The sequence below is a fragment of the Tachysurus fulvidraco genome, chromosome 2 (assembly GCF_022655615.1).
Source record: "Tachysurus fulvidraco isolate hzauxx_2018 chromosome 2, HZAU_PFXX_2.0, whole genome shotgun sequence".
In the NCBI taxonomy this organism is placed as follows: Eukaryota; Metazoa; Chordata; class Actinopteri; order Siluriformes; family Bagridae; genus Tachysurus; species Tachysurus fulvidraco.
Genome location: NC_062519.1, coordinates 36,888,561 through 36,907,320, shown reverse-complemented (window position 1 = coordinate 36,907,320; position 18,760 = coordinate 36,888,561).

Here is an 18,760-nt window from a genome sequence, read left to right as displayed (position 1 = left end):
ACTTGAGGCTTCATTTACGACATGCCAAGCATTAATTGTTGTGATGTAGATTAAGTCTAAGCTGATTTATTTATAAATAAGACAATGATAATGGTGATGATAACATATTTGCTCGAGAGAATTTAAATGATCATTTAAACGATAGCCATTTGTCCACAATTGGAATTTTAACTATTTATAATTGCATTTACTTATATGGAAGATCTGTAAAACAAGCTCATTCCTATTATCACTTATTTTATAGCAGCTATAAAAAGACATTTCTTCACCAGGTTCTCTTTATATCAACAAGACAAAAGGTTATATTGTGAAAAATACAATATCATGTTAAAATGTGTAGGGGGCACGGTGGCTTAGTGGTTAGCACGTTCGCCTCACACCTCCAGGGTTGGGGGTTCGATTCCCGCCTCCGCCTTGTGTGTGTGGAGTTTGCATGTTCTCCCTGTGCCTTGGGGGTTTCCTCCGGGTACTCCGGTTTCCTCCCCTGGTCCAAAGACATGCATGGTTGGTTGATTGACATCTCTGGAAAATTGTCCGTAGTTTGTGATTGTGTGAGTGAATGAGAGTGTGTGTGCCCTGTGATGGGTTGGCACTCCGTCCAGGGTGTATCCTGCCTTGATGCCCGATGACGCCTGAGATAGGCACAGGCTCCCCGTGACCCGAGAAGTTCGGATAAGCGGTAGAAAATGAATGAATGTTAAAATGTCAAAAATATTACTCAGTCTTTAATTCTCTTATTAGTTTGTCTCTATCTTCCTTATTATCTACAAATCAACAATAATCTACTAAATTATGAAAATGTTATGTTATTTGGGTTATTTTAAAGCCTTGCACATTTTTCTACAGTAAAAATGTTTTAGAATTTGTTTATATTTTTTTAATTACTTTTTAAATGGCTGTGGGTTTCTAACAAAATAAAATACACAATTCTGGTGTTTTAACAAAACCATTGAATGGGATTTGATGTGTATTCATTAGTGTTGAGTGTGTTTGGGTCAGGACAGGTCAGAAAGCTGCCCATGTGGTCACAGGAGCGGTTACCCAGAATCCGCAGCAACAGCATCTAGAACATTAGGAACTAATGAAATCTGGATTATGCCGATGGCATGGTTAGTTTAAATTGTGCTTTGTTTTCAAGACAATGGACAGGAGTTGAGCAAGAAGTCATACTCAGAATGATAAGAAGAAAACTCACCTAGTTTACACCTTATTGCTGACAGAAAAGCAATAATACAGAAAAGATGTACCGATCTCATGATAAAAATGTTTAATTACTGAAAACCCCCCAAAAAATATGGAAAACAGATGACTTTCCAATGCCTTTTCAGAAGTCACAAGGTTGTGTAAGTCATTTTAAAGCTCAGAATAACCCCATCTCCAACACCAAAGCAACTGCCTGTTCTCTGGTGCATTTTCATCATATAAGTCTCTTTTTAACAGTATCTATGAGGAAGAGCTTGTGTGTTGTGTCTTAGGAAAGGTAAGAACATATTTACACAACTCTGGCTGTAATTCATCTGAAATTAACAGAAGAAACTCCTCTGCATTGCATTGCATCTCTACAGGGTTTGAAAAACTGCTCGAAGGAATAAAGCACTATAAACAATCTTGTTTTCGCCCACTCATCAAGTTAATGAGCCAAAATAACATAACATTTTATGTTTCAAAGAAAGAAAAAAGTCTATCCTTATGTTTTCCCTGTCGTGGAAAAGCTGATAATACAAAAACACTGAAACTGGAGGCTCCTTCCATAAATGTTTAATATATAAAACCCTCTGAAATCAGAACCATATGGATTTTTTTTAAAACAACACATTTTAAGTCTCTTTTATTATTATGACTAGCATCAGAGCTACTGTCTGAACTGCTGTATTACAAAATGACATCTGATCAGATTAAGAATTCAGCAGCACTTCAGTATACACACACGCACACACACACACACACACACACACACACACACACACACACACACACACACACACACACACACACACACACACACACACACACACACACACACACACACTTCTCAGACAATTTCAGTATCACAACCACTTGTCGAAGTGTACACCTTTTTTCAAGTTCAAATGTAAACCTTACTTTTTGTGTTATTATTTTTTTTTTACGTTTTTGCCAACTGTTTTTGTGCCATTGCCTCAACTTTGAGTTCCTGTTTGCAGAACGCCTGTTTTGAGCTTGTTTACATACTCTGAGACTGCCTCACTGTTTGTTGGCCTGCAGCCAATTATGATGGCCATCCATCTCACCCACATAACTGACAAGTGAAAAGCTCATTTATGTAACTATAGTATTTAACATTTTTTTTTTGTAAAGATTCATCATGTAATGTCAAGTAAAAGCTACATACGGGTTGTAGATTGTCTTTCTGATTTGTAACAAAACAACAAAGTAAATCCATGTAATTGATAAAGAAACCTTTTTCTTGTAGCTCTACGGCAGCATGAGGATTTTCTCCCCAGTTGTATACTTCTAAACAATCATCAGCAGAAGAGCTTTTGTTCAAGCCCACTTTTTTTTTTTATTATATCCACCACATGTCTTCTTAACAGTATCATTCCCAGTATCATTATTGTTTAAGACTGTTCAAAAATAAGGAGTGTTTCATTTAGAAATGCACAGAGGATGTATTGTGTTCACAATTATGATCCACTTTTCTGCCAGACCACTTGAGCAAAAAGAGGATATAAGGTCATAAGGACTTATAGAGACTTATGAATGTATGGAAAAAAGACATTAGTTCTGATTAATATAGCATCTCATATATTACTTAAATACTCATAAAATGTTAGTGATTAGTGGTCTGTGTGAGTCAGGATTGTTATACTGTATATTTAGAGGTCTTATGAGACATATTTTTCTTTTTACGAAAGAAAGATTAAGCACAAAAACAGATAAGATAAAAAAAAAGGTTTCATTTTGGTGTTTCTATTAACAAAAGCCTTCCCATTATATGTCTTTTGGAATATTGTGGAATCACTAACCGAAGATTTGAAGCTGTGGCTGATTTCTTTTTAACCCAGACTGGAGATTATATGTCATGTCATTGTGACATGTCCAAAGGTTTTACTCATCGAGGCTTGTGTTTTTGCGCCCATGTTGCCAACACATCTGTAACACGTCATCAGCATGTGAAATACAGTCGTGGTTAAAATGAATGCAAACAAAATGGATTATTTACACCATCATTGTCAAACATGATGTACACTTCTATTGTTTTGGCTTCTGTCTTGTCTTCATCACATCACACCAATGGTTTATTTCCCAACTGTTTCCATGTGCTCTATGTTTAGCTCTTTAGCTCTTGTCTATTTATACGATTGAGTGCACACTGGTGCATTTGGCTGCTGCTGTTCTTTGATTGTTTACTGTTTCTTTCCGATGTTTTTTTATATTGCTTTATTATACTTTCCTGCGTCTTTGTATCATTAGAAGGTCTCATCATAAACTTGCTACTTTAAGTCCAAAACTTATGAGTTTTATATTTGAGTCTGACTGTTTTTTTTGGTGTATGCTTATGGAAATGCTTATGTTTATGTTTTATCCTGCCCACTTGTGATTGGACCGACTGTATACTGTGTATTCTGATTTTGTTTGTATTTTTATTTGCCTCAATAAAGAAAGCGTAAGTGTTCGGACTTTCACAAAGTACCACATGTTAACGGTTTTCTAACCCAAATGCGTTTGGAGAAGAAACTAAAAGTAAATATGTTACTACATTTAGTAACATTTGCTAAAATCTTAGCACATATTTTCCAAAGTACAAATTACACATCCTTTGTTTTTGATTTTTAATGTCAAACCCACCCACAGAATTCTTTATCACTAAAGCAGACACGATAATCCACGATTCATGTTGCGCACAATTAACTAACCAAATACTCTACCTGAAATGCTCCATAATACTCATTCCCATCATGCATAAACTATACAGGTTGGTTTGTTGGTCTATGTGGCAACAAGAGGATCAGGCCTATTTTGTTTGCCCGCTTTTTGATTAGAATATGGCACACATTGTCTGAGGTATTGTTTTGCTAAGCTTATGCAATGCCACAATATTTATTTCCATCCAGAGTTGTATTCATTTTTATGCTGCTCTCAGACACATCCCAAAGATTCTCAATGGTATTAAGGTCTGGACTGGTAGTCAATCCATGTAAGAAAATGTTGTCTCATGATCACTGAACCGCTTTCACAATTTGAGCCCGATGAATCCTGCCATTGGCACCTTGGAATATTCATGTGTCATCAGGGAAGAAAAAAATCCATCGATGGAAAAACCTGGCCATACTGTATATATTTAGGTGGTCAGCTGATGTCATTTTTTGGGAATATAACATTGCTGAACCAAGACCTGAACAACTGAAGCGTCCCGAGATCATGTGCCCTTATGGCCACACAGCAGTCTAGTCCAGATTACTTGGGTTCTCTATGCAATATATGTGGAAATGCTCTAAAATTCATTATTAAACATAGCCATGAGTTTTACTGTTACAACTTGATTTTGCCAAACTTTTAAGTGATGTCTGATAATAATCATTCAAGATTTTCGTAGACCAAATTTCTTCCTCAAAGATGATGGTATACCATTTTTCCCTGAGGTTTTAACAAGGTTTTGCATTAGACATTTCTTAGCCCAATTTGAGTAGTTTCAGTAGTTTTAGTAGTTTGTTGTCTTTCCTTGACACAGGCCAATAATTTGTCCCTTCTGGAACAGAGTAACATACTTAACACAACCACAGGGTTTATCTTCTGACATTGTTTAAAAAAATTGTAAGCTACTCAGTGCATCATATAGGGTTAAATAACTTGTTGAATTTAATCAGTAATTGTATGACTCTTACCTATTTTCTTAAATCTAAGAGGTGACTTTTTTTGGTCAGGTAGTGAATTTTATTCTTTATCCACCATCACTGATTGCCTCAGTAACCATTCCTAACCATTTTTTTAGCCTTCTAAAGTAATTAAAACAAAATAAACAGATATTTAAAATTGAATTTGCTAATGGAGGTGCACGCACAAATCTAGAAGTTTCCTATCGGGAAAAGTACTGTTTATAATAAAATGCAGTGTCAAGGACCGCCGGGAAGTAAATCCCAGACCCCTGGGAGAGCTAGTTTGAGAAGCACTTGACAAGCAGCACTGCAAACAATTAGCTGTGTTTGATGCATAGCACCTGGACTTTCTGAATCCCATTACAGACTGGAGCCAGTCTGAGGACTGGCTGTTAAATGGACTAGCTCGGATGAACATTTTTTACCGTCTTTGTGCTTGAGAGTTTTTGGAGTGGAATGACTGGAATGTTCCACTTAAGTTATCAAAATATGTACATCTTGGGATATTTTTACTCACTCAGCTATTAGTGCTGAACTACTACTCAAAAAGGAACTGATTTCTAACTTGCTAGACTGGGGTGCTGCTGTATCATTTGACTTAAAAAATATGTCACCCATGTTTGGACTAGAGAGAGAGAGAACCTTTTTTTTTCCCCACAGAAAAAACACAGTTCCGTCTATTTTAATGGCAGGAAGTACACTGTATTTGACCCTATGCTCTGTTATACTGTATATTCAAAATCACTACGTCTGACACAATGGAAAGTGCCAATAGTACCACGGCCAATCCCAGTGGCTCAGAATACTTCCATTTTAACGCTCCACTTGTGCTGGTTTTGGTTCCAGCTCATCGCCCTGAAAACAGTAATAAAAATGAATGCATCTCCAATGACTGAATCATTTCTAACTAAATGGTCAGAGATAATCGGAAATCTGATCCCTAATGCACATCACACACAAAATACCTACCAGAATAATAGCTTTTTTGTCATATAATGCACATTGTATATGAGCAGCATCTCTGACAGTCCTGACGCACACATCACAACACTTTATCTCACAAGGCTGAATAAAGGCAGAATTGTTCTTGAATGACAGTCCTTCATAAAAGAGTACAAAGGATGAACTTTGGCATATTACTGCACATAATCCCATTCAACTCCCTCCACACACTGTTGACACAATGACACCGCAGCTGAGACATGCTAGCAAAACGAACAGGTGGATATCCTAACTCTGTGGCCTGCGAAAGCCTTTACATTGTCAAATCTTGACATTTTCTGCTGTACATATTTCTGAAAATTTGAGACGTTCCTGAACGTTACTCTTTTTACCAAAGGCCAAAAATGGAATTCATGCCTTTTTTGTTGTTATCATATTCAACATTGAATTTATTTAATATGTCACACTCAGCATCGATGTTTAATAGCTCATATATAAGCTAGACACTAAGGATTTTAAGAAACTGTAGTGTTTCTGTTTTTACCTAGCCTACTTCAGGTAATATTTTTACAGAAAAGTTCCAAAAAACAAACATTTTTTTCACACAAATGTTTCTGTGTTCAAAGTAAATGGTGATATCAAACCAATTTCTGCTCTTGTTCATAACTAAATAATTCTCCAAACACTAAAATTTGTCGAATGTTATCCAGAGAAAAAAAAACATCTCACACTAAAAGCCAACACTGCCCTGATTCATTTCGTACCAAGCTTGCAGTGATAAATGAATTCATTTGTTTATACTGATTGCAATTGTCTGATAAGTTGATTTTGCCAGTGTAATGGTAAAAATCGTTTGCAGTTACAGACAGGAACCCCCCAAAAAACTGGATTATTATTGGTTAACAAGTTATTGGTATTTTAGTTGACTACATACCAAGCACAGAAAAAAAACATACTGTTATTCTACCTTGTCTTCTTCCTCTCCTCTTCTCATATTTCTACATCTGACAAGGTACTCTATGTCAGCCCATTAAACCATATGGTGTGTTGTGAACTTTGGTACACAGATTGGGTTGAAAGAATATCCTGAGCAAATTTGGGCCAATTCCTACAAACGCTTTAGCGCCACCATTGGGTTGTAAGTTTTTCCAATTTAAATACTTCTTTGACAATAGGTAAGTCAATACTGAAGATGGCATACACCATCTTCAGAACAACCTGGATAAGTTTATCAAAAGAATTTTGAATACACACGGTTTGCTGTTAATGGGCAAACAATTCTTACAATGAAGCCACCAAAGAAAAAGTGAGGCTGTATTTCAGCAATGACTTGTGTATTTACAGAAAACGTAGTAATCATGTACCTTGTGGTGATCTAACTAATTTAATGACAGCACCACCTACTGGTCCAAATGATGTCATAAAAGAAGAGAAGAATCAAGAGAATGTTTCACCAGAGTAAATATAGGATGTGTACCACATGATGTAAATTATTGAGCCTCAAAAATATGAAGACCCGTGTTTGCCAAAAACATCTAAAAAAGGCCTGGAACAACATCTTATGGGCAAATATGGACAAGATTTGCCAGAATGATGAGAAGAGTATGGAGAAGGAAAGGAACTGCTCCTGGTTAAGGAAGTGGGATGTTCTGTAATAGTCAAGTCAGTCGCCTGACCTGAAAGCATCTGAACATACATTTCACTTGTTAGAGGCAAAACCGAAGGCAAACAACAGGTGATGTCTATGGGCTTTCAGAGTTCAAGCAGTCACTGACTACACTGTTATTATTAAAAAAAGTACTCATAAAATAATTGCGACTGTTAGATTAGATTGTGCAACTAATACATCTCTTAAAAAAAAGGAAGTGGGGGCATGAGAGATGTTTTGTAATTCCTGCACCATTCACCTGATTTGGATTTAAGTGCCTATACAGTCAAAGGTAAACAGTTAAACGAGGGCAGTGGTCACTCAAGTGCTTAAAGCTCTGCGTCGATGCTTGGAGGATGAGGGACATTTACATTTAAGGGCTTCTTTCCAGTCCAACTGACAAACTTGTCTACCTCAATTTGCAAAAAAATAAATAACCAAAATGTACTGTTATACTCAAGGTATACAATTGGAAAATTAACTCAATTTCTCATTAATTTTCTGTCTCTTCACCCGAGATAACAGTTGCTTGAGCCTCATAGTAATTTACTATTTACTCGAAGGGGACAGATCGATTAAACTCATGACTTGTGTTAGTAATCATGAGTTAACCAGCATGGGTACTGAACATATTTTTCATTTGCAAACATTCTAAAACATAAAGAAATCACTCATTATTCCTCTTGGAAAAAAACACAATCTGGGATTGTATACAAATGTGAAGAGCTCCAACAAAATTAATGAACCTTTCCTTGACACGATAAAGCCCTGTATGAATTAAATGCTAACAAGTTGTCCTGTCTAATTTGTTACAACACCAAACACCTGCTGGGAGACCCCACTGATTCCAGTAGCTGTCATTTGCCCTGTTTGTAGTAAACTTGACAGCATGCACCTGGTGCGTTCACATGTGCACAACGAGGGCATTCTGCCCATTACATAGTGACCAGAAGGTTGTGAGTTCAAATCCCAAACGTCACAGTTGGTCTCTTAGGCAAAATTTTATTTATTATGTCTTTCACATCTTTCACAGCTTTATGTGAAAATTAGATTTTCCAAATACAGTTTTTATATACACAATAGATCTGGAGCACATTATCATAAAATTCTCCCGGCTCTAAAAAATCTATCAAAGATAAAAAAAATCAAATAAAAATCTATTATTTCACTTCAACTAGGTTTTATTACTTGCCTTACTTTTACTGGCATGTTGCATTTGAATTATTGTACATTTATTCTAATTTAATTTACTTTTATTCTCTGTTTTGTATAATTTATATTGTTATTAGGCTACTCCGCTATTTTATTTTTGACTCCTTTGATTTTTTTCTTTTTCTTTTAACTTTATACTGTAAAGCACTTTTTGAATGAATTTTATATGTATGAAAGGTTTTCTTCTTCTTCTTCTTCTTCTTCTTCTTCTTCTTCTTCTTCTTCTTCTTCTTCTTCTTCTTCTTCTTCCTCAGGTACTTCACCCTTATAACTCTCCTGAAATGGAACATATCCATCAGTCTCTACACACCCATGCCACTCATTCACATGCTTGTACTATGTTGCTCACTTAGAGATTAAATGAAGATATTGCAAGGAATGAGAGTGTCCTGGCCCTGAAAATAACTCTGGGAATGTTGACAGGCAGTCTCGTGTCTTGTCTTGTGCCAGGATTTTTCAACAGCAGCACAAGGACCATGGCTAATGTAAGTTGATATAGAAGTTTTCTCAATGAGCCTGTTAAATATGGGTAAATATCGGTACTTCCCCAGAACAAAGGGAAGCCAAAAATAAGACTATTGTTTTTCAGACACATCATCAACACAGTGTTAAACTCCCACACACCGAAACCAAAGACTTGACAGTTACTGCAACTACAAACATGGATGTCATGCAGGATTTCTAAAGGCAAACATAGCCTGAAATGCACCTTCAACACACACACACACACACACACACACACACACACACACACACACACACACACACACACACACACACACACACACACACACACATACACACACACACACACACACACACACACACATACACACACACACACACACACACACACACACACACACACACACACACACACACACACACACACACACACACACACACACACACACACTCCTACTTAACCGTCTCTCTCTGAATGTCTAAATGTGTCCCTTAGGATATTTAGATTTACAGTTTTTGTTTGCTTTGTCATATTTTTTTAATTATTTTTCCAAAAATGACAAAAAGCAGCTTATCATGTGTTCCAGATGAAAGATTTATTATCTATTTATTCACATATTTAGTAGTTTTTACAGATATAGCTTTAGTGCTGAGATCATTTTTATTTCTGTTTCATTATTAACATTTATTTATTTATTTATTTATTTATTTATTTATTTATATATCTATCTATCTATCTATCTATCTATCTATCTATCTATCTATCTATCTATCTATCTATCTATCTATCTATCTATCTATCTATCTATCTATTTATTTATTTAAATCCAGGCACACACATTTCAACATAGTCATTGAGATACATTGAGATGTTTTATTTTTATGTAGTAATTTTAAATTGTATCTGCCAGGTTTGTATCATTTATTCACTGTTGAAAGTATTTTAATGGTATCAATAATAAACAAATATGGTTTATTTGAAGAAGAGTCCCCCATTGTCTAAGGAACAAGGTGATTCATTCGGTTTAAGACAATATACACTGAGAATTAATAACATTTCAACAATTGTCTCTGTGAGTCCTTTTCTCGTCAGAACAGGAAGTTGTAGATAATGCAGTAGTTGATAGAAAGGACCTGTGCGCTTTATTAATGGGCGCATTCTATATTGTGCCACCAAAGGCTCCAGATGGTTGCGGCTGCTGCCGCTGCTGAGGTGCTGGATTTCCATTGATGCACAAAGCAGACCTTTTCTTTCATGCATATTCATGCAAGGAGGACGCTTGTTAGGAGTGACGATTATCTCCCTTCATTTGAATATTCATAAAGGGACAAGCTAGGGAAAAGGGTGACGTCTGGGTGTCTCATGAATATTCATAGAAAAACTGCCCAAAGGTTTTAAGGGCTCACAGTGAGCAATTTTCATGGTACATCTGGGGAAGGATACACCTCCTCAAGTGCAAAAAATAATGAGTATAGTTCACAGTTATTGGGAGCTTTTTTCTGGATGAGTATAGCAGATGCTGCTCTTTTGTGAAGTCCTCCAGCGTATGGATATGCTTGACCAAGAGGATTATGATGAGTTATTATTGTTCTTTAAACAATAGAGATTTAAAAGCTTCATGTCATGGCAGATTAGAAAGCTCTTAAAGGGTTAAGTAGGTGAGGGGCGACTGGGGACAATGATAATAACCTTTTGTTTTACTGCTCATTTAACAACAATAAAGAGAAGCGTGTATACCCACTAAACCTTCTGAACATTAATAAGGTCAATTTGTTGATCAGTTACAACAAAGTAACGGGTCAAAAAAACCTAATAAATATCCAATGACAATTAGTATCAGATAAATGAAAAACAAACGTGATAATAATACATATACTGTGATTCTTCTTTTCCTTAAGAAATAATAATAATTGCCAATATAACGTGTTTATTATTCAGCTTCAATATCTGCTTTATCCTGATTGGGGTTGTAGTAGGACTTGGGAACCTGGGAATGCCTAGGCATGAGGCATGACTACATTGTACCATTTTTACACACACAATCACATACAGTATATGGGAAATTTAGATTTGCCAAATCCACCACTATCTATAAGCAGTTTTTGGGAGCTGGGAGGAAACCTGGGAACCCAAAAAAGCCCTAGAGGACACAGGGAGAACAAGTGTTACTGAAACCAGGGACCCTGGAGCTTTGTAAAAGCAATGCATCTCACTCCCTTAGAGCTACAGTACTAGCACTGCTCAACTGGTCCAACCATGTCACAGGGCAAATAAATAAATAAATTAAAAACCCTGGCCAGAGATTAATGCTGATGGTATTGTGAGTCTGTAACCTATTGAACCAATGTTAATGTATTCATCATTAGAGACTTAAAAGCACTTTTGTAGGACTCTGTGGATAAGGGCATCTGACAAATGCCATAAATATAAATGTAAATATAAATACAATGGCAGTCTCTTGCATCACATGAACAATGTGATATCATGACCAAACGATAATTATATCAATAAATTACAGCTGTAGTGAAAAAAAATCCTTTACAGCTTATCACATAATAAGGATTGTTACAAAATTCTGGTGTCTAAGAACAATTTGGGCTATGTTTCTGGTTTCAACATAAGCACTCCTTCATTCACATAGCTTTTTAATATATTTGGAGACCAAACTGAAAGTCTGGCAGATTTTCAATTTGGAAGAGAAAACAAAAAAGAAAGTTTTGGGAATTTTGGAGCATTTATAACAAAGTAAGAAAATGTTGGATAGCTTAAATGTTTTAAATCTAGAGCTCAAGTGCATGTTATCATTAATGCAAAAGATAAAAGACATTCGGAAATTCATGTAAGATTCTACTATTCACTCAAATAGTTGCTGATAAAATACAGGATGTCCTAAAAGTCTCTAGGCTCTGAGGAAATGAACAATTTTTGGCATAACGGCATCAATTTAGCAAAATCTTTAAATTTTCAGACAGCCATTAAGAAAGCCTTTGATAAAAGAAAAACATATTGAAATCCTTCTCATGGCTGGATCAAGAAGCAAGGTTGCGTAGTCTTAATAGGAAACATGACTAGCACATCACACATGACACTGTTGCCAGACTAGGAGCCAAAGTTGGGAAAGATGACTCTTGTATGTTTACATAGAAATTGCAATCACGTAGAGGATACTATGTAAATACAGATCCATTTTGCTAAAAAGATTTCATTTCTTCATGTATTTAGATTTTTGGGATATCCTGTTAATAAGAATGCAATGAAAAGTAGATGGCCTCAAATGTGACCTTGCTTTTTAGATGAAGCCACAGCTCATTACTATACAGTATGTGGTTTCACTCCACAAGTGTTAATGTTCCCAGAAAAAAAAGTGCATACCTGCCATTTTTTCTCATTTTCTAGGGTAATTTTCCATGGGCATGGATCCCAAGCTCTGTTATTCTTTTCTGAGCCACTATCACTGGATCAACACTTTAAAGAACACAACACAGCTAAAGATCAGAGCCTGAAGGTCAGAGTTTGCTAATCCCTGTGATCCTGACCCCTTTGGTTCTCCAGACCATCCTGATGCCCTACCTCTGGATGTTCTCAAACCACTCTCTGCTATATACAGTATATATAATAAAACTAATATATATAATAATAATCTAATATATAAAAAATCTATATTACATTTTATATTATGGTATTTATAATCATACCATAATATAAAAAATTCGATATTACATTTTATATTATGGTATTTATAATCATACCATAATCATAGCTTTTCTATTTTTTATATATTAAATTTTTCATTGCAATTTTCCAACACCTTTTCCTTACAGTATATGGACTATATCTTATCTTATTTGCATTAATTAAATGCTCATTTCAATGCTAATGTCGTACTGTGTGTGATTGTGTGTGTGACAAATGAAATTTATTGTTCATTAAAATTGCTGATGATGGCTTATAAACCACAGAGATGGCTTTGGACTGCAATTGCACCTTTTCATCATATAGTACACCCTTATAGAAGAGAAATTGTTTATAATTTCAATATCCAGTTTTAGATATTGATGGATTTCTTTTTAAGTCTCTTTCAGGGAGTTTTTCTTTGCCACTATTGCCCTTAAAGCTACTTTGTGATAATGTTCATTGTTAATAGTGTGATACATAAAACTGACTACACAAATAAACACCAACAAAATTTCAAATTGAATTCAACCTTCAGTGGTCTTTTTTGTTGTTGTTGTTGTTTGTTTAAACCCTTTTCCTTGATATTTTGTTTTTTCCTTGATATTTTCTATTTTTGCTTTAGGTTAATGATTTCCTACATTCCTCACAATGTCTTCCAGCTTTTTGCACAGCCTCATAAACACACTCTGCTCAAACAAATCAGCAAAAGTGCTGAATTTCAGATTAAATATGCAATACAGAAAACTACATAAGATGGTAGAGCAAACTAAATTTTGTCTTTTGCACGATAAAGAGGCAGTAATTTCAAGTCATGTGGCACCATGCATGATGTTCCAAACATAAGTCTCAAAAACTAGGTCCTGTCTCAGGCTGGATTTGGTGTACAGTATATATCTCATAGTTGCACAATTCACTGCATGTGGCAGAAATTAGATTTCTGGATTTGTTGTTTGCACGTTTGCTTGTGGTTGTAGAAGTGGCAGCACAATCACTTCTGATGGATAATTCAAATATTCTACTTTGCTTTCCATCTATTGTCACTTTAGATTATTGTTTAGGAAAAATGATCTCACATTTAAACAGGACTTAAACAAGTCTGCCATGCCTGATTTAAAACAATAAACAGCCTAAAAAGAGGCCAATTGTCAAAATATACTGCTTCCATTTTGCTAAATCTAAAAGTTATTCTTCATACTAAAATACACAGTAATATCTAAAAGGAATGCCATCCAAGTCTGTAAACTCATACATGACTGTTGTTTCTCAGACTTGATTGAGTTTGTTAGTGGATTTTTCAGCCCATTGTTATGCCAGAGTTATGGCGTTTGTAGCAACACCTGAAGATTAGCACCACATTCCTGTGGGTCAGTGTTCACAATGTGCAACTCTCATGCACTCTTGTTTTTCCTAATGCTCCTGCATTGCTTTTTACTGCTGATCCTGGACCCAAGTCAAATCCCATCCTTAAGCAATTTAGGAGAAACAACAAAACTGATCTTCGGATTAAGGGGCACAAAAGAGCTGCACATGCTCGCCTGTTGTTGGGATGCAGTCACTTCTATTCGCTTTTCGACTCCAGGAGAGTCTAGAAGCGATCCAATCACAAACAGGGCGGCTATTTTGGGCTAAGACTGCACAGCTCACTAATCTGGTGGCACGAATGACTTCATCAGTCAAGAAGGCTGTGGTGTAAAAGAGTGACGAATACATATCATTAAGCGGACTTAAATAAACATGTGATGAGGATATGAAATACCTTTAGCCTATTAGGACTGTAGAAATGTTTTCTTTTTAAGACCTCATGCTCAAAGGCTAAATGGTGTCATTACAGTGGTGTCAATGTAAAGATTGAATAAGGAAAAAAAAAGAAAATAAGTCACATTTTACAATAACAATTCTCAGGAAAAACTTTTTATTTATTTTAAGGATGTTTGTTTAATGTAATTTCAAGTTCATATGCATGAAATCCAACAGATTCTGGCAAGAGGTTTGTTTATCTTACATGTACTTGCATGACTGATTGCTAAAAATGGGTCGGCCAACATCTCATGAAGTAATATAGCCTCTCCGGTTTCAGTGAACTAGCTGACTGACCTGGCAATCACATGTGATGTAATGTGATGTTGGAATTAAAAAGGGCTACGTGCCAACACACGTCTCATGACAGCACTCCAAGAAGCTTTGAAGCTGATGCCATACTGTGTCAGGTACTGAAAGCAGACTTTGAATTGCACGATTAGCAGCTAGAGGTTGTGCTAAAGAAATCTCAATGAGTCCTGGTACACAGAGAGAGAAAGTAGAAATTAGTTTAAATTGTGAATGATTCTATGTACAGCAGATATGGTGCTTGTGTCCTTAATGAGGACTGAGTTGTTCTGGAGTAAGACACAAGGCTCCGGGTCAGGTCCATATTTATGCATTATAACAAACTCTCTTGTTGCCAGTTAAAACTTTGGACATATTTGCTCATACTATGATTTTATAATGTTCTATGGATTTATAATGAAAAGAAGACACATAAGGAATGATGTAGTGACCAAGAAAGCAAAAAATTTTTTAATAATGTTTGCAATGAAAGTGTTGACACTCTTGGCTTCTTCTCAGTCAGCGTCTTGTAGGGTTTTATTAAAACTCTCAATTATGCCAAACACATAAACTGCTTCTCTTTGAAAAAAAAAACAAAAAAAAAACAACACACACACTAGAAATCAGTATTTCTAATCAAAATCATGCAAAAGATTTATTTTAAGATAAAATTCTGAGTTTTGAATTCTGAGCTGCTCAATGGTAAAAGGGCTGTGGTATTGTATTTCTAGCTTATAACATTTAATGCTGCTCTTTTTTAGTCTTTAACATGTCCAACTTTCTCAGATCTTTATCTGTACAGTCTGCCCAAACAGATCAACTTCCAAAGCTTCAAATTTCATGCTAATACTACCATCAAAGGCATTGTGCTCATCACCTTGTAGATTGCTACATAGCAGAGACAAGTCTGTCAAGCTGTCAAGTAGCTACAGTACAGTGTATTCTGGAATCCAGCGTTTGCAGTCTGCTCATTTTCTACACTGGATTTCTCATCTCTAGGATGTTTGCTGAAGAATGGTAGGTAAGAAAAGAAGCTTTTGTGCTTTTGTTTTTAGCAAAATTAGACTGGCTGGTTACTTATGTTTAAAGTGGTACTTTTTTCTATGAAACTTCATGAAATGTGCTAGGGGCAAGTCGTGGCTTAATGTTTAGAGAGTCTGACTCGTAATCCTAAGGTTATGGGTTTGAGTCTCGGGCCGGCCATGACTGAGGTGCCCTTGAGCAAGGCACCGTACCCCCCAACTGATCCCCGGGCGCCGCAGCATAAATGGCTGCCCACTGCTCCGGGTGTGTGTTCACGGTGTGTGTGTGTGTGTGTGTGTTCACTGCTGTGTGTGTGCACTTTGGATGGGTCAAATGCAGAATTCTGAGTATGGGTCACCACTTTACTAGTAATGTCCCGTTGTGATGTCCATGCACAGGGATAATGTAAATACAGAAATAACCAATTAGCAAATTAACACTTGGACCACTAAAAATGTAACAAACTTTTCAGTATAAACATTAAGAGTTGAGTTGTCCTTTGCTTGTTTTTGGTAAAATCTACTTTATTAAGAGGTCTTAACCAAAATGCCTGTAGGCCAATAAGGAATTTGAAACTGCCAGTGTTTGTAAGCAGGCAGAATAAACATTCAGCCTGTGTTTCTCCTGGCAGCTCAAGTGTTTGGAGGTTTAACAATGTCTAGCACGCCTGAAGGTCTCGCTCATCAGGCAGGACAAGAGGACAAGGAGCATTCAGACTATTTATTAACCAAGTGATCCATCTTCACTAACAGTGCATCAGGGAAACTCCTCTAATCATCCAAATGGATGACTGCCAAGATCAAAGCTTAAGTTCTGGCAAAAAATGATGTAATCTGGGATCAGAAGCCCCATTAATGGTGTTAATGAGATATTAGAGAATGCTAATTACATACTATAATAATGATAATATGATATGTAATAGTAATAGTAAAAGTAATATGATAATATGATTCATTGTCCTGACATTTCATTGTCCAAAACTGCTAACCATCTTAATGACTTTGTGATAACAATGAAAGCCAGCTAAAGAAAACACATAATTTTAGAAAAGCACACTTCCAATCCCAAAGAATGGTGCTTTTCTTTCTCTCAGCCCTCTAATCAGAGTTAGAGAAGACAGGTAGCAGCTGGGGCACCCATGTGAAAGGGATCATTTCATGGGAAAAGCAGGTGAAAACCATCTTCTGGTCTTTAATGATGAAGGCTGACTATGAAAAACAAAACATGAACTGATGTGTTATTTTCCCTTCCAAGCATGAAATACTGGTGCCAGTATTTGCTGTGTAATACATGTGCACTGAGTAAATTTGACACGCACCTCTTAATATTGAGCTCAAATTACCGTGGAAAACTGACAAAACTCAGGTTGTTTCATTGATACAACAAGGCTAGAATCCTTACTTACTAAGTTGGAAAACTATATTCAAGGGTATTGAACCAATGCTTGAAAAAATACTTGTTTTGTTAAAAGACCTTCATAACCAACATGTCCAATGCATCAAAGTCTAGATTGCATTTTCATGGAAAAAATCTCTGTAATATATGTTTAGATTAAAAATTGTAAGCCAAGAAATAATTATATTTCTTTTAACTTTTCTGTCTAAACTTAAAGTTAGTTATTTTATGATAAAGTTATTTGACCATCTGCCATCTGTATTTTTCTTCATTCAAACAAACAAGGAAGTCTTCATCCATGTATTGATTACAGGCCTGAACTTTTGCACATTGATACCCTTTACCATTGGTTCAGTTAATGTCCAACTACATACAGACTGTATATTCATTATTGAAGGTGAATACAGTCTAATTATTGTTTGATTATTATTATCCTCATCTGAGATAAAAATGAATGAAAGATGGCTTTAATGCTTCTGGCTAATGCAAATATCATAATGCTGTTTGGAAAGAATGTCAGTCTTCCAAAGTATCAATGACCTGTAGAAATACCAGAGCTTTGCGAATTTCTATAGATTTATTTGTGTATACATCACCATCCATCCAGTATAGACACCTTCAAAACAGGTTTGAGCACTGTAGCACTGTAGGAAATTGTCCTAAATTGTATAAATTGCCATTCTTTTCCTATAAATTCTTACCAGCAGAACTAAAGTTTGACATCAGACAACAGAGAACTACGAGCTGTATTGCTGGCTTTGGACAAGTGGGGCATTAAGTAGGGAGCCAAGTACCCTTTTGCAGTGTATACTAATCAACATAACCTTGAGTAACTAAAAAGTACTTTACTAGCCATGGGACACCTAGGGATGAACAAAGCCTTGCAGCTGCACAACACCAGTATAATGTTGTATGAGAAATCTTTCTCAGTGACATCTAAAATTAATTAAGTCATGCTCGATCTGCACTCAAACCAAGGATCCAATTTCTTCCTGCTAGAAAGTTGCTTCCTCTGTCCATTCCTCAGGATCCCTGTTCACAACAAGCTTTAAATTTTATCATTGATTTGCCACTCTAACAGAACATACCATGATTCTTATCATCTTTCTTTTGTCTCACAAATCCCTTGCCTAATCCCATTTCAGCATTACCCACAACATTTAAACCTTTTATTGAAACGTGTTTACAGACATGATATGCCCAATGACAGTTTGAATATAGGGCCCATAATATACCTTACAAGTCTGGAAATCTTTAATTAAAAATAATTTTAGTAAAGAATTTTAGTAAACCCAAGATCAATATATCATCTACAAACTAACAGCCAAGTTAAGAAATAGACTGCTTAATAAAAACATGGCAGTAAGACAAACTTAGTGCAAATCACCAACATTTTTCATATCCTTTTTGTAACCAATGATTCTCAACCCATACACGTAGCAGGTTCAGCTAATGCTT